General features: G+C 30.2%; 1 pseudogene; it reads right to left on the bottom strand.

The window, feature by feature from the left end:
• Window positions 1-7,087, bottom strand: part of LOC100246298 (beta-amyrin synthase 1-like) — a 92,108-nt pseudogene extending 85,021 nt beyond the window's left edge.
• Between the last annotated feature and the right edge of the window lie 6,656 nt (window positions 7,088-13,743).

The raw sequence follows: 13,743 nt of genomic DNA, 5'->3' as shown, positions 1-13,743 counted from the left end.
AAGAAGTGTCTTCAATAATAACTTCGACTATACATGAGAATGAAAGTTGTCAAATGACAGAAGATGTTGAAGACTTGCATTTTTATATTACTATTGAGCTTGTATTGACTTATACATTTAAGATGAGTACATTCACATACGACGAAACACCTTATTTTGGTTTAAACAAAGAAGAAGAAAGCATAAAGAGGAAACCATTTTACTTGAGCTTAGTGCTTAGAGCTTCTAGGAAGGCTTCAGAACACATCTTTGGTACATTCCAAGAGCCCATGTCAGGAAGATGTTTCTATAGCTCGCATAGTGTAGCATATAGTTATTCATGAAGACTCCAATGATTTCCCGTGATCATTATTTCAAGGTTAAGATGCATCCAAAAACAAAGAAGGAAATAATGCCTGTGAAAACAGTTTTGATCGGTTAATAACTTATAACCAACCAAGATCATAGTCAGAATTACCTCTTGAGGGAAATCCCCATTGTCCAATTATGAATTAATCAGTAGCTTAGCTGCATTGTGTAGAGGGGTTGGATCTCTCTCAACCTAGTTTAGAAGAAAGAATGAAAAATTTTACTTCCTGTAAATTATTTAGGGAAATTTGGAGTTTCTGTCAAAATATTTTTCTCTTTCATAAGCACTTATGAGAAGTAACCATTAAATGAATCAAATTCAAGAGTAACCTATCCGGCTTCAATTAGACCCATCAAACACCATGCGGTTTGTACCAAATTTGTGCGATCCCCCTCTAGGTGTACATACACCTGTACAATGATGACTAAACTGACGAGTAAAATATCCAGCTCATATTTTCCAAGCGATGGCATTGAGTTACAATGAGAATTACCATGTCTGGGCATGAAAGATAGATCTCTCCCCAATCACCTACGAACGGTTTTGCTGTTTGAGTATGTTTTCCCAACAACAGCTAACCCTGATAATGCAAACCATGTAGCATAGGTGAAGCAAACTCCCCAGCCACCAGACCTGCAATTATTGTTTTACATGATAATTTTTACTTCAAACTCAAAACCATCATCCATTTCCATCTCCTCAACTAAGTAGCCAAAAACGAAATAGATGCATACCAAGATCCATCCGGCCTCTATACATCCTCAACATAACTGGTTGCCTTTTAAATGAAGTTGTCTACTTCTTTCCTTCTATGATTAGGATACCATTTCTTGAACAACAGGAGAGTTTGGATAGCTGATGATGTGCATTCCACATACCTAAACCGCCAAATAGGTAACATTAATGAGTGTATATGATGTGAAAGTGGACATGGAAATGGAAATGGACATGGACACTGAAATGGAAATGAATTAGATATATAACAACCTACTCATGCTCAGTGACTATGTTGGTGAAAAGTTCTGAAGGATTCAACTTCTGAAAAATAAAAGAAAGTGAATCAAAACCAAGAATCTGTTAGTCCTAGACTCAACTGCATTCACTGAGGCCTCAAAAATTTGGTAACAACATCTATTTGTGAATGAAAGAAATTACCTCCAACCATTCTTCAGCTCCTGCTGCCACACCACCACTTTTGCCCTTTGGAAAATAACAAAAAAAGGGCCATGGTTAGACTTTGTGAATTTAAAAAATTGGAATATTAATCTAGCAACAATTTTGAGTGTCACAAGTGAAGCAAAATATGTGTACGTACTTGCAAGGAGAAGAGGAAATTGACGGCATCAAATAAGCACTGAGGTTCAGCCTTTTCACCAACAAGTTCTTCTGGAAATTGTGATAGTAACAACACGACCTGTGGGGAAAAAAAAAAGGGATATGCATGAGGAACTTCTATATTAATTACTGTAGTATATGATCAGAATAAAGCTGTATATCCTACCCTCAATGCTTCAGATGTGCAGTCAGAGACTTGCCAATCATGATCGCGATCAGAGAAAGTCCAGGCTCCTTTTGAAAAGTGACAATACCTACTCCGATAGTCACCTGATGGATTTTCTTAACACTGCAATTTAAATTTGGTATGATAATGGTTGTAAGCTTAATGGAGATACAAAGCATGGTAGTGGTAGAGGTTTTGGGAGTGAATAGGTAAGAAACCTGTGATAATTTAACGTAGTCGTGACCTTTCTTGAGAGTAGTCCCGTATTCTTCAACCATACCACTTTCCAGGATGACTTGAATGCAAAGAGAAGTGTCCCATAGCTGACTCCCAAAACCCTGCAGTTACAGCAACAAGTGAACATTATGGATGGTGAATTTGGAGGTGATAATTGAGTAGAACCAAAATGGTTGGGTGTTGTAACAAACCTGCACTTTCATTCCATCCTCTGCCATCCATAAGTAGCCAGGAATTCGGGCAAGGTGATGCTTGAAAGCATCTGAATTTGAGTCTGGATTCTCTGCCCAAACACCCATCATGTGGAAAGACTGCAGAAATTGATGTTGCCCCAATATAAGAACAATGTCTAAACCTTCAATTACTTGACCCCAACGCATTCCAACATTCCTTCTAATCTATTATGTCTCTCTTCTCACACTCTCACTCACCTTTTCCACACACCCTTGAGTTATATATCTACAGTTCTCATCTTCCTAGTGAATGATTTCAATTGCTTTCTTTACAGCCCTGTCTCTAATTTTGGAGACAGGCCAATGTTTCAGAATCAGCTCACCAAAGTGATAAAGCCCACCCCAAAGCACATCTTGTATGAGGGAATGGGAGTAGTAGTAATCTTCTTGCATCCGTTCAATATTTTAGCACAAGGTTAATGGGGGTGGGGGTGGATTTAGCATGCCCCTTCTCACAAAAAAATTGCACTCCAAATATAGCAAAAATGTCTCATTATAAAACCAAAACTAGCAACTGCAAAATCCCAAACCACTTTCTCTACAATCAACCAAACTACCAACCTTTGCGCATAAAAGCCACGGTTTAGCCCAATCGATTTCACGGTATGGTTCAGTGTGCATTTCTTCCCTCAGTTGTAGAACCAGATGAGTAATGGGTGGCTGAAATCTTGTGTCGTGTAAATACGACATAGGCATGTAAACTGTTCGACAATAGCACCAAATTTTATCCGCAACACAAACATTTCAATTGAAAACAAGTTCATAAAATAAAACCATGAAGCCTAATTGAGATCAAAATACTAAATATACAGGTACTGCATATTGCTTACCTAGATGCATAGGCAAAAATGAAGGGAAAAGCCAAAACTTTGGTGGCAAAGGGTTGCAGCCAGACCACTCATACAACCCAAACACCTTAAAACACACAAAAATCAATTAAGCCAATAGCAATGGAAAATCTTTCTTCCAAGCCTACATAAAATCACCAACTTATGAACTCACCAAGAGATAACACTTCCCCCAAGATGGTGAATAGGTTGCACCCCCGCAATCGAGAATCCATTTCCTTCCTGCTGCCAGAGCCTTGTCATCCGGTCCTACTCCTAGTATACGCATGGAGATGTAGCTGAGGGTTGTTCCAAGCATTGTGCTGTACCCCTCGATATGGAATCCCCACCCACCATCTTCATTCTAATCATCCAACACATTCCATTACTATTCCAAATAGGAGATGAAGATATTGTGAGCCAATTAAAGATGATGAGATGAGTTTGATTAGTACTTGATGGTTAGTAATGTAGCGAAGAAGCTCCAGTACTATGTGTTTCGGTGTTAGGGCAATATTCAGGGTTCCAATTAAGTATAGCACCATGATCTGCATATCAATTTGGAATAACACTTTAAGAGTTAGTTAATTCATAAATTAAATTCAATAATCATTTTTTTTTCTTCAAAAAATGGGTACTTAGAAAACATACCAAAGGAGGTGCGAAAAACAAAGGACCAGCGTTCTTAGCAGGCCAGTGACCATCCTTGGCCTGGATGGCTCTATTCAGCCTCACAACTTTCCTCACTGCAGTTATCACTGCTTCATATGTTACTTCTTCCTTTTCTCCCAGCCTCACTGGTGGTATGCTCAAATCTATTTGGTTTTCCTTAATAAGCTGTGATTTTTAAATTGGACATTGGAATTGAGGGATTATGTAGTCACAATTCAAACTTCCTTGCAATGATTTTTCAAAAGTAAATTATTTTTAACAAATGCAAACATTTTTTTCTTGTATCATTTTCAATTCAAGCAAGTTAACGTAATAAATTTAAAACAAATACCCTCTTACTAATAAGTTTAAAAAAATAAACACTCTTTTAGATTATTTTCTCACCAATTCTTAATCGATAATCAAATAAAAAACAATTATAATTTTTTTTTCTTTTCCCTTACCTCTCTTTTTATTTTTTAAAAACTTTTTAACAACCAAAAATAGTTATAGTTCATTAATCCTTAAGTGGACTTAATTACTACTTCAAGAAATTCAACTAGGGCTTTTTCAATTTCATTTTTTGTATGATGAATACTCTTAACTTAATTTTTCATTATGAGATCATCCCTAGAAGTCAAGATACTTTCCTTAAACAAATTCAAAGCAAATAATATTGACAAATCACTCTAAATTGTTTTTATTTAAAAAAAAACAAGGTTGTTGGAGTTTTACCTTTGTAAAACGGGTTATGTGATTTTTACTTGCTGTAGTGAAACAAAATTGAGGATCCTTCCTTGAATATTCTAACTCTAAATTTTTTTAATTTTTTAATTTTTTAAATAGTTTTTAAAATGATTAAAGAGTTCTTATATTTTATATAAAAATTATTATTATTTTTTAATTTTAAAAATAAAAAATATAAAGTATATTAAAAATGATAATTAGGCGGTATTTGTTTTTTTAAACTTAATATTTAATAGAACTTAATTTAATTTAATATTAAATAGTTCTTAATTAAGCTGTTTGTTTTTTTAATATTTTATTTTTATTAAGTGTTAAGTTGTTTGTTTTTTACATGTTAGAAATCAACATCTCAATGTATTAAGAAAAATAATTTTTAAATTAATTCTTATCTCATAAAACAAAATAATTTAATATATTTCTAAAAATTTTAAGATAATAAAAATTATTTTAAAATTTGTTGAAGTTAAAGTGGTGAAAAAGAGAAAAAGGTGGTGGTCCGTAAAGAGGTTAATAGAAGAATAAAAAGATAAAAGATAAGAAGATTTATTATGATAATAAGAATTGATGGTTGAGATTTTTTAATGGATTTAAAAATGTTACTTTTTCTATATAGAAAAAGTTAAGTATTTTGTCTTTTATGATTTAATTAAAAATATTAAAAAATAAGTAATAAGTAATAAATTAAATAAAAAATTAAAAACAAATATCCTTTTACTAATAAGTTTAAAAAAATAAACACTCTCTTAGATTATTTTCTCATCAATTCTTAATCGACAATCAAATAAAAAACAATTATAATTTTTTTCTTTCTTTTTCCTTACCTCTCTTTTTATTTTTATTTTTAAAAAACTTTTTAACAACCAAAAATAGTTATAGTTCATTAATCCTTAAGTGGACTTAATTACTACTTCAAGAAATTCAACTAGGGCTTTTTCAATTTCATTTTTTGTATGATGAATACTCTTAACTTAATTTTTTATTATGAGACCATCCCTAGAAGTCAAGATACTTTCCTTAAACAAATTCAAAGCAAATAATATTGACAAATCACTCTAAATTGTTTTTATTTAAAAATAAATAAATTGTTATAACCATATTTTTGTTGGGATTTGAGTTTCTTTGTCAAGAAACATTTTTCCATGGCTATCACCCAAATAATGACAAAACCTATCTTGTTAGTGTCTCTTTCACCATTAGAAAGTCTGCTTAAGATGAGATTAGAGGTGATGGAATAGAAAGATGTCACTCGTATAGATGTTCCCCTTCTGTGAAGTGCCTATATGTGCACAGTTGGTGAATTTTGTTCAAGTCAATTGTAATTTCTAATGAGAATAATGCAACATCAACAAAATTCCCATACCTTTATTGATTGTCTTTGTATTTAGTGCCTTTACTCATCAAATGCATATTTTTTGGGTCTTTTTTGTAATATGTGAAAGTGAAAGGTGGTTGTATGACTTTATTTTTGGGTCAATCTCAGTGGTGGGTTGTAATCAATGATGAAAATATCGGTAATTACGGATATATCGGTATTTCGATTTTACGAATATATCGGATATATCGGCGGATATTTTGGAAAAAAATATCGATAAGCCTAAAATTGATCAAAATTTATAAAAATATAAGAAAATCTTTATAAAAATGTAATTAGAAGTATAATGATATTTTAAAATTGTTTTATTAAATAATTTGATATATATATAATATAATTTATCATATTTAATAATAATATCGTATGCATCGATAAAAATATGAATTTTATAAGTGTACAATTATTATTAAATTACATCAAATATTATTTTATAATAATATTATAATACATATAATTTTAAAATATATTTAATATTAAATTTATGATTCATTTAATTTAATTATATTAAATGATATAAAATAAACGATAATATATCTATAATTTTTTTAATATTTAATTAATCTATTAATAATATTAAAAATATTATGAAAAAAATTATGATGATAATTTTTATATTTTTTTATAATAATTATAATTAATTTGTTTTCAAAAATATTCTTTTGTGCTTACTTTTAATATATATATATATATATATATATATATATATATATATTACACACGTTTGGTCAAAATTAACAAAGGGGAATGGAGGTCTTATACATGGGCAAAGTGGGGAATGGAGCCCAGGTAGGAGACTAGCTGGGGAAGGGGAACTTGGGCAAACTGATAGGCCTGGGTAGAGGGGCAGGTGGAACCGTGGAGGTCTCATATATAGGCAAAGTGGGGAATGGAGCTCAAGCAGGAGATTGGCTGGGGAAAGGGAGCCTGGGCAGAGGGGTAGGCAGTCTGGGCAGAGGAGGGCGTTTTCTTTTTGCAGAAATATCATCGAAAAATCGGCAATAAATTGAAGAAATATCGGCGATAAATTGAAGAAATATCGGCAATTTTTTTTTGTGTCAACAGATTAATGAAAAAAATCGGCGATTTATCGCCTCCAATCGATATATCGCCTATATATCGACGATTTTTTAGTGATATTACCGAAATTTCTCCTCTTCGATATATCACCATGATTTATCATGTCGAAACCTTCCGATACACGATATCGGCGATATATCGCCAATATATCCCAATATTTTCCTCCCTGGTTGTAATTAATGCTATTGGTGTAGGGGATTAATTTGAAAGGATATTCATCACCCAATTTATATGCTATAGATACTCAATTTAAATGCGAATAAATTTTTTTTTTAAAGTTGTTTTTCTCTATAGAGTGTATTTGGTAGTAAATTTAGAAAGTGTTTTTAGTTTTTTTAATATTTGAAGGATAAAATTTTTTAGGTGTTATAACAATTATAAACACTTACTAGAATTACTACCAAATGCATGCTTACTTTCAAATTTTAAATAGTTTTTTTTTATAGTAATTTATTACTTGTTTCTTAAATTTTGTATTGAATGATAAAAAATATTAAAATATTTAATTTTTTTTAATGATAAAAGTAATTAATTAGTTTTTCTTTAATTCTTAACACTTAGTAGAAATGAAATATTAAGAAAAAAAACAATGTGATGCTTAATATTATTAGGTACTATTTATGTAATACCCCAAACCCAATTTAAGGGTAAAATTATAATTTAGAAATTATTAATTAATTAAAGTAATTTAATAAGGGTAAAAAGGTCTTTTCGCATTTAAAACCCCTAGATATAAATTAGATTTTTCCTATCTTCTTCATTCAGAAAACCCTTTTACAATATTAGAAATATCAGAGAGCATAGAGCTGAAGATTTGGAGGTTTAGGGTTTGAAAATCAAATTTTCAAGTAAAATTTTTAATCATTTAATTAACATTTTATATTCGTTAATTAGTTTTGAACACTTTAGACAATCTTGGAATATCTCAATTTTTGTTAGAGTTCTTTTAATTAATTTCTAGGTAAAAAATATTAAAAATTTATGAACATAGTTTGATTTATTAATGGAAATCGATAAATTTTGATTACTCAAATTAATAAATGTAGATAAAATAAAATAAAATTATATAGTTTCGGATGGGAAAATTACATAAACTTTGTGAGTATGGAGGTTAAAAGTTTTAACTTTAGAAAAAAAAAATGATAAAAGATGCGTAGGAAGGATTTGGCATGTTGAAAAAAAAAAAGGCCTACAAGTTGACCTAGAAAAGGAAGTAAATAGTATTGTGGAAAACAATGAGGAAGAAAAGGATGTTGATGGCTTGGAAGAGAAATAGGTTAAGGTGTTGTTGGGTATTGAAATTAAAAATACTAATAATAATAATAAAAGAAATAATAATAATGAATGGAGTTAGGGTGGAGTTGTTGGGAAAAAAAAAAAAAAAAAAAGAATTGTATGTGGTATTTGTTAAGTTTCAGTAGGAGATTTAAATAATATTGATGATAGTTTAATGCAAATAAATATTCTTAAAAGATTTAATTTAGATAAGTTAGAAAAGATAAATAAATTATTATTTAGGAAGTTGAAAATAATATTGGATGGTAATGATTTTAATATGAGAAATTAATTAGGATCCCTAATACTAAATAAAATATTTTTTTAAGATTGTCAAATTTATATATTTAGATAAATAATCAATAATCAATATCTTGTATGATGTTATGTTAGGTGAGGAGGAATTTCTTCAGAGTTAAATACTTCAAGATTTTGAGTGCTTTTTTCAAGATAAGAGAAATTAATGCAAACTTTTATAAAAGAAAATAATTTTTTTTTTATATTGTATTTTGAAATGTGTAAAAATATTATTTTTATCTTTTCACATGGATCAAATATGTGTTTTGTATGGAAAGTATATTTGAGAATCTTCTTTTTTTTATGAAAAATGAATAATTTTGGAGATATGATATTTTGTTTTACAAATTTGAATTAATGAAATAAAGTGTTCGACTCTGGTTCCTATGGCCCTAGTCAATGGGTCATAATTGTTGACATTTCTATGGCCCTAGTTAACGGGTTATAGTTGTTGACATTTTTTACCCTAATCAACGAGTTATAATAGTTGATATTATATGACCCTAGTCAACGGGTTATAATAGTTGACTTTATGACTCTAGTCAACATGTTATAATTGTTGACATTTGGTTTTGTTCACCTTAAATGGAACAAATTTGAAACCAGTTATTCAATTGTGAAGTCCCACCCAATTGGGCATCATTTGTTATTTGATAACCAGAGTAAAGATATTTTGAATGCATTTGATTTGGTTTTGATGAGAAATTGTTTTGAAATGGATATAAGAAAATTTTGTTGAAAAGTTTGAATGTATTAGTATTTTGAACTCAAAATTTTTTTATGAAAATAAGTATATGTTATATCTCTTATTTGAAAGCATGATTGAAAATGTTTGATCCATGAAACTGTATTGATGTTCGTTATTGAGCTTTAAGTTCATGTCCCATCGTTGATAATTTTTTAGGTACTCTCAGTTCGGGCAAGGATTGATGGCTAGGCTAAGGAATTTTCCATTATTAGGATTTTGGTTCAAACTTTATTTTGGACATTGTTTGGATGTTAAAATTTAATTTTCATTTAAATTATTTGAATTTAGAGTTATTTGGACAATAACACTCTAGTTGATGTGTTAGTTTTTAAAGTTGAGAATTGGGGATCATAGAATTTATTTGTTTTACTACTCTGAACAGGAAATTGATAATTGAAAATTTCCAGTTATAAGATGAATATTGTGTTGTTTCTACTTCGAGCCTTTAGGGTTGAGGTGTGAAATGACCGTCATGCCCTTAGAGTGGGTTTTGGGGCGTGACAGAGTGGTATCAGAGCACTAGGTTATGATCTTGTTGGGAACATGTTTTAGTTACTTTGGGGATAGATGAGTGATCCATTAGTTTAAGTTTCAGTTTCGTCTTGTATAAATTCATATTCTTCTTTATAAATCTAAATTGTCTAATTGGTTTTCTAGTGACTTATTTAGTTATACCTAATGCTTTATAGGACAACATGTCACAAAGAAGACCAACATCTTCCCAAAATAGTTAGGCTAATAATGATGTACCTCATCCACTTGAGGGTTTGCCTTCCATGAATGTAGAAGGGCTTTATAGGTATCTTGAGACTTTAGCTGGTTTGGTTGAGCGTTAGGCTAGAGCTATTGAGACTCAAGCTCTTAGAGAGCCCTCATCTTCTAGGGGTAGCTCATTTGATGACTTTAAGAAGTTAGGTCCTTCTTATTTTTTTGGTACTGCAGACCCAACGGAAGCAGAAGCTTGGATTCTTAAGATAGAGAAATTCTTTGATGTTATAGATTGCTTTGAGGAGCAAAAGACCTCTTATGCAGCATTTATGTTAGATAAAGAAGTAGATCATTGGTGGCGTATGACCAAAAGGCTTTCAAATGATCAGAGAGCTATAGTTTGGAGACAATTTAAGGAGGCATTTTACAAAAAAAATACTTTCCCGATAGTGTTGGACGATAAAAAGTAGGAGAGTTTGTTCGTTTGGAACAGGGGGATATGACCAATATGAAGCTAAATTTACAAAGTAGTCATGTTTTGCTCCACAATTGATTGCTACAAAGGAGGAAAAGGCATTAAAGTTTCAGGATCGATTGAAACCATATCTAAAGAACAAAATATCTATTTTGAAACTTAGTGTCTATTCAGAGGTTGTAGATAGAGCACTTATAGTGGAAAAGGATAATAAGGAGCTTCAGCATTACAAAAAGCAACAAAGTAAAGGAGTAGGAGTGATAGTGCCCATGATAACCAAGCACCAAAAATGTTTGTTTCAATTGAGAGTCAGATTAAAGGGGAAGTAGTGCAAAATTTAAATGTGACTTGTTCTATTTGTGGTAAGAAACATTGGGATAAACCTTGCTATAAAGAGTTTGGAGCTTGCTTTGGTTGTAGGAAGCATGGACATATGATTCGGGATTGTCTAGAGAATAAGAAGTTTATAATTGGGAAACCTAAGGAGGATAATAAGGAGGATAAACAGAAACCTAGAGTCCAAGGGCGAATGTTTGCTATGACTCATCAAGATGCTCAAGCCACTTCTAATGTGGTGATAGGTACTATTCGAATTTACACTTTATTGCTAGAGTCTTGATTGACCTAAACTCAACACACTCTTTGTTTCAATATCTTTTGTTGGTTTGTTGGTTATACTTGTTGGTAGCCTAAACTTTGATTTGATTGTTGCTATTCATATGGGACATTCGGATAATATAATGTTTGGAGGTTGTCTTATGATGACTAATTATATGGAGATGTTAGTTGACTTAGTACGGATTTTGATGTGATTTTGGAAATGGATTGGTTAGTTTCTTTCTATGTTCTTATTAATTATTTTGGTAAAAGGGTGATTTCCATATTCCTGGTCAATAATAAGTTTAGTTTTAAGGGAAAACATGTGGTTAGACCGTTGTGCATGATCTTAGCTTTATGGGCTAGTTCCTTGCTTAGGATAGGTTGTTAAGGGTTTTATGCCTATGTGGTGTGAGATGGAAAAGATACTATGTTCTATTATTGTCTGGTTGATAAAGGTCTAGTGAAACAATCTTAGTATTCGAGAGGTCACTTAGGAAGTAGATGAAGAGATAAGAGAAAAACATTTTCATTTATTTCAAGACTTATGTATGTCAAGTTTAGAGGACTAAACTTCTATTAAAAAAGGGAGAATGTAATGCCCCAAACCCAATTTAGGGGTAAAATCATAATTTAAAAATTATTAATTAATTAAAGTAATTTAATAAGGGTAAAAAAGTTTTTTCGTATTTAAAACCCCTAGATATAAATTAGATTTTTCTTATCTTCTCCATTTAGAAAACCCTTTTACATAGAGATCAGAAAGATCAGAGAGCATAGGGCTGAAGATTTGGAGGTTTAAGTTTTGAAGATCAAATTTTCAGGTAAGATTTTTAATCCTTAAATTAATATCTTATATTCATTAATTAGTTTTGAACACTTTAGATATTTTTTGGAATATCTCAATTTTGATTAAAGTTCGTTTAATTAATTTCTAGGTCAAAAATATTAAAAATTTATAAACATAGTTGGATTTATTAATAGAGATCGATAAATTTTGATTACTCAAATAAATAGATCTAGATAAAAAAAAATTATATAGTTTCGGATGTGAAAATTACATAAACTTTGTGAGTATGGAGGTTAAAAGTTTTGACTTTAGAAAAAAAAAATGATGAAAGATGCGTAGGAAGGATTTGGCATGTTGAAAAAAAAAAGAAGATGGCATGCACGTTGACCTAGAAAATGAAGTAAATAGTATTGTGGTAAACAATGAGGAAGAAAAGGACGTTGATGGCTTGGAAGAGAAATAGGTTAAGGTGTTGTTGGGTATTGAAATTAATAATCATAATAATAATAATAATAATAATAAAAGAAACAATAATAATGAATGGAGTTGTTGGAAAAAAAAAAAAAAAAGAATTGCATGGGGTATTTGTTAAGTTTCAGTAGGAGATTTAAATAATATTAATGATAGTTTAATGCAAATAAATATTCTTAAAAGATTTAATTTAGATAAGTTAGAAAAGATAAATAAATTATTATTTAGGAAGTTGAAAATAATATTGGATAGTAATGAAATTAATATGATAAATTAATTAGGATCCCTAATACTAAATAGAATTTTTTTTTTTTAAGATTGTCAAATTTATATATTTAGATAAATAATCAATAATCAATATCGTGTATGATGTTATGTTAGGTGATGAGGAATTTCTTCAGAGTTAAATACTTCAAGATTTTGAGTACTTTTTTCAAGGTAAGAGAAATTAATGCAAATTTTTATAAAAGAAAATAATTTTTTTTTTATATTGTATTTTGAAATGTGTAAAAATATTATTTTTATCTTTTCGCATGGATCAAATATGTGTTTTGTATGAAAAGTATATTTGATAATCTTCTTTGTTTATGAAAAATGAATAATTTTGGAGATATGATATTTTGTTTTGTAAGTTTGACTATAACCCTAGTCAATGGGTTATAATTGTTGACATTTCTATGGCTCGAGTCAACGGGTTATACTTGTTGACCTTATGGCCCTAGTCATCGGGTTATAATTGTTAACCTTATGGCCCTAATCAACGAGTTATAATTGTTGACATTTAGTTTTGTTAACCTTAAATGGAACAAATTTGAAACTAGTTATTCAATTGTGAAGTCCCACCTAATTGTGCACCATTTGTTATCTAATAACTAGAGTAAAGATATTTCGAATGCATTTGATTTGGTTTTGATGAGAAATTGTTTTGAAATGGATATGAGAAAGTTTTGTTAAAAAGTTTGAATGTATTAGTATTTTGAACTCAAAAGTTTTTTATGAAAATAAGTATATGTTATATCTCCTATTTGCAAGCATGATTGAAAATGTTTGATCCATGAATATTCGAAATTTCCCAAATTCCATCATTAAGACAGCCTATATTCATAAATTTTCAATACCATGCTCTAAAAAATCTACATGTTAAAGGGTTTTCTAATAGAGAAGATAAGAAAAATCTAATTCATACTCGAGGCTTTTAAGAGCAAAAAGGTTTTCTATCCTTGATAAATTAATTTATTTAATTCTTTCATTTTATTTATTCTAAATTACAATTTTACCCCAAAATTAAGTTGGGGTGCTACACTTGAAGTGTAGCTTGCATCTTGTTCTCAAAAGAAGTGTCTTCCATTGTAACTTCGACAATACATGAGAATGAAAGTTGTCAAATT

Source organism: Vitis vinifera, chromosome 10 (genome assembly GCF_030704535.1).
Source record: "Vitis vinifera cultivar Pinot Noir 40024 chromosome 10, ASM3070453v1".
Classification (NCBI taxonomy): Eukaryota; Viridiplantae; Streptophyta; class Magnoliopsida; order Vitales; family Vitaceae; genus Vitis; species Vitis vinifera.
Note: the sequence above shows the minus strand (reverse complement) of the source record. Positions and strands in the feature narration are given on the sequence as shown.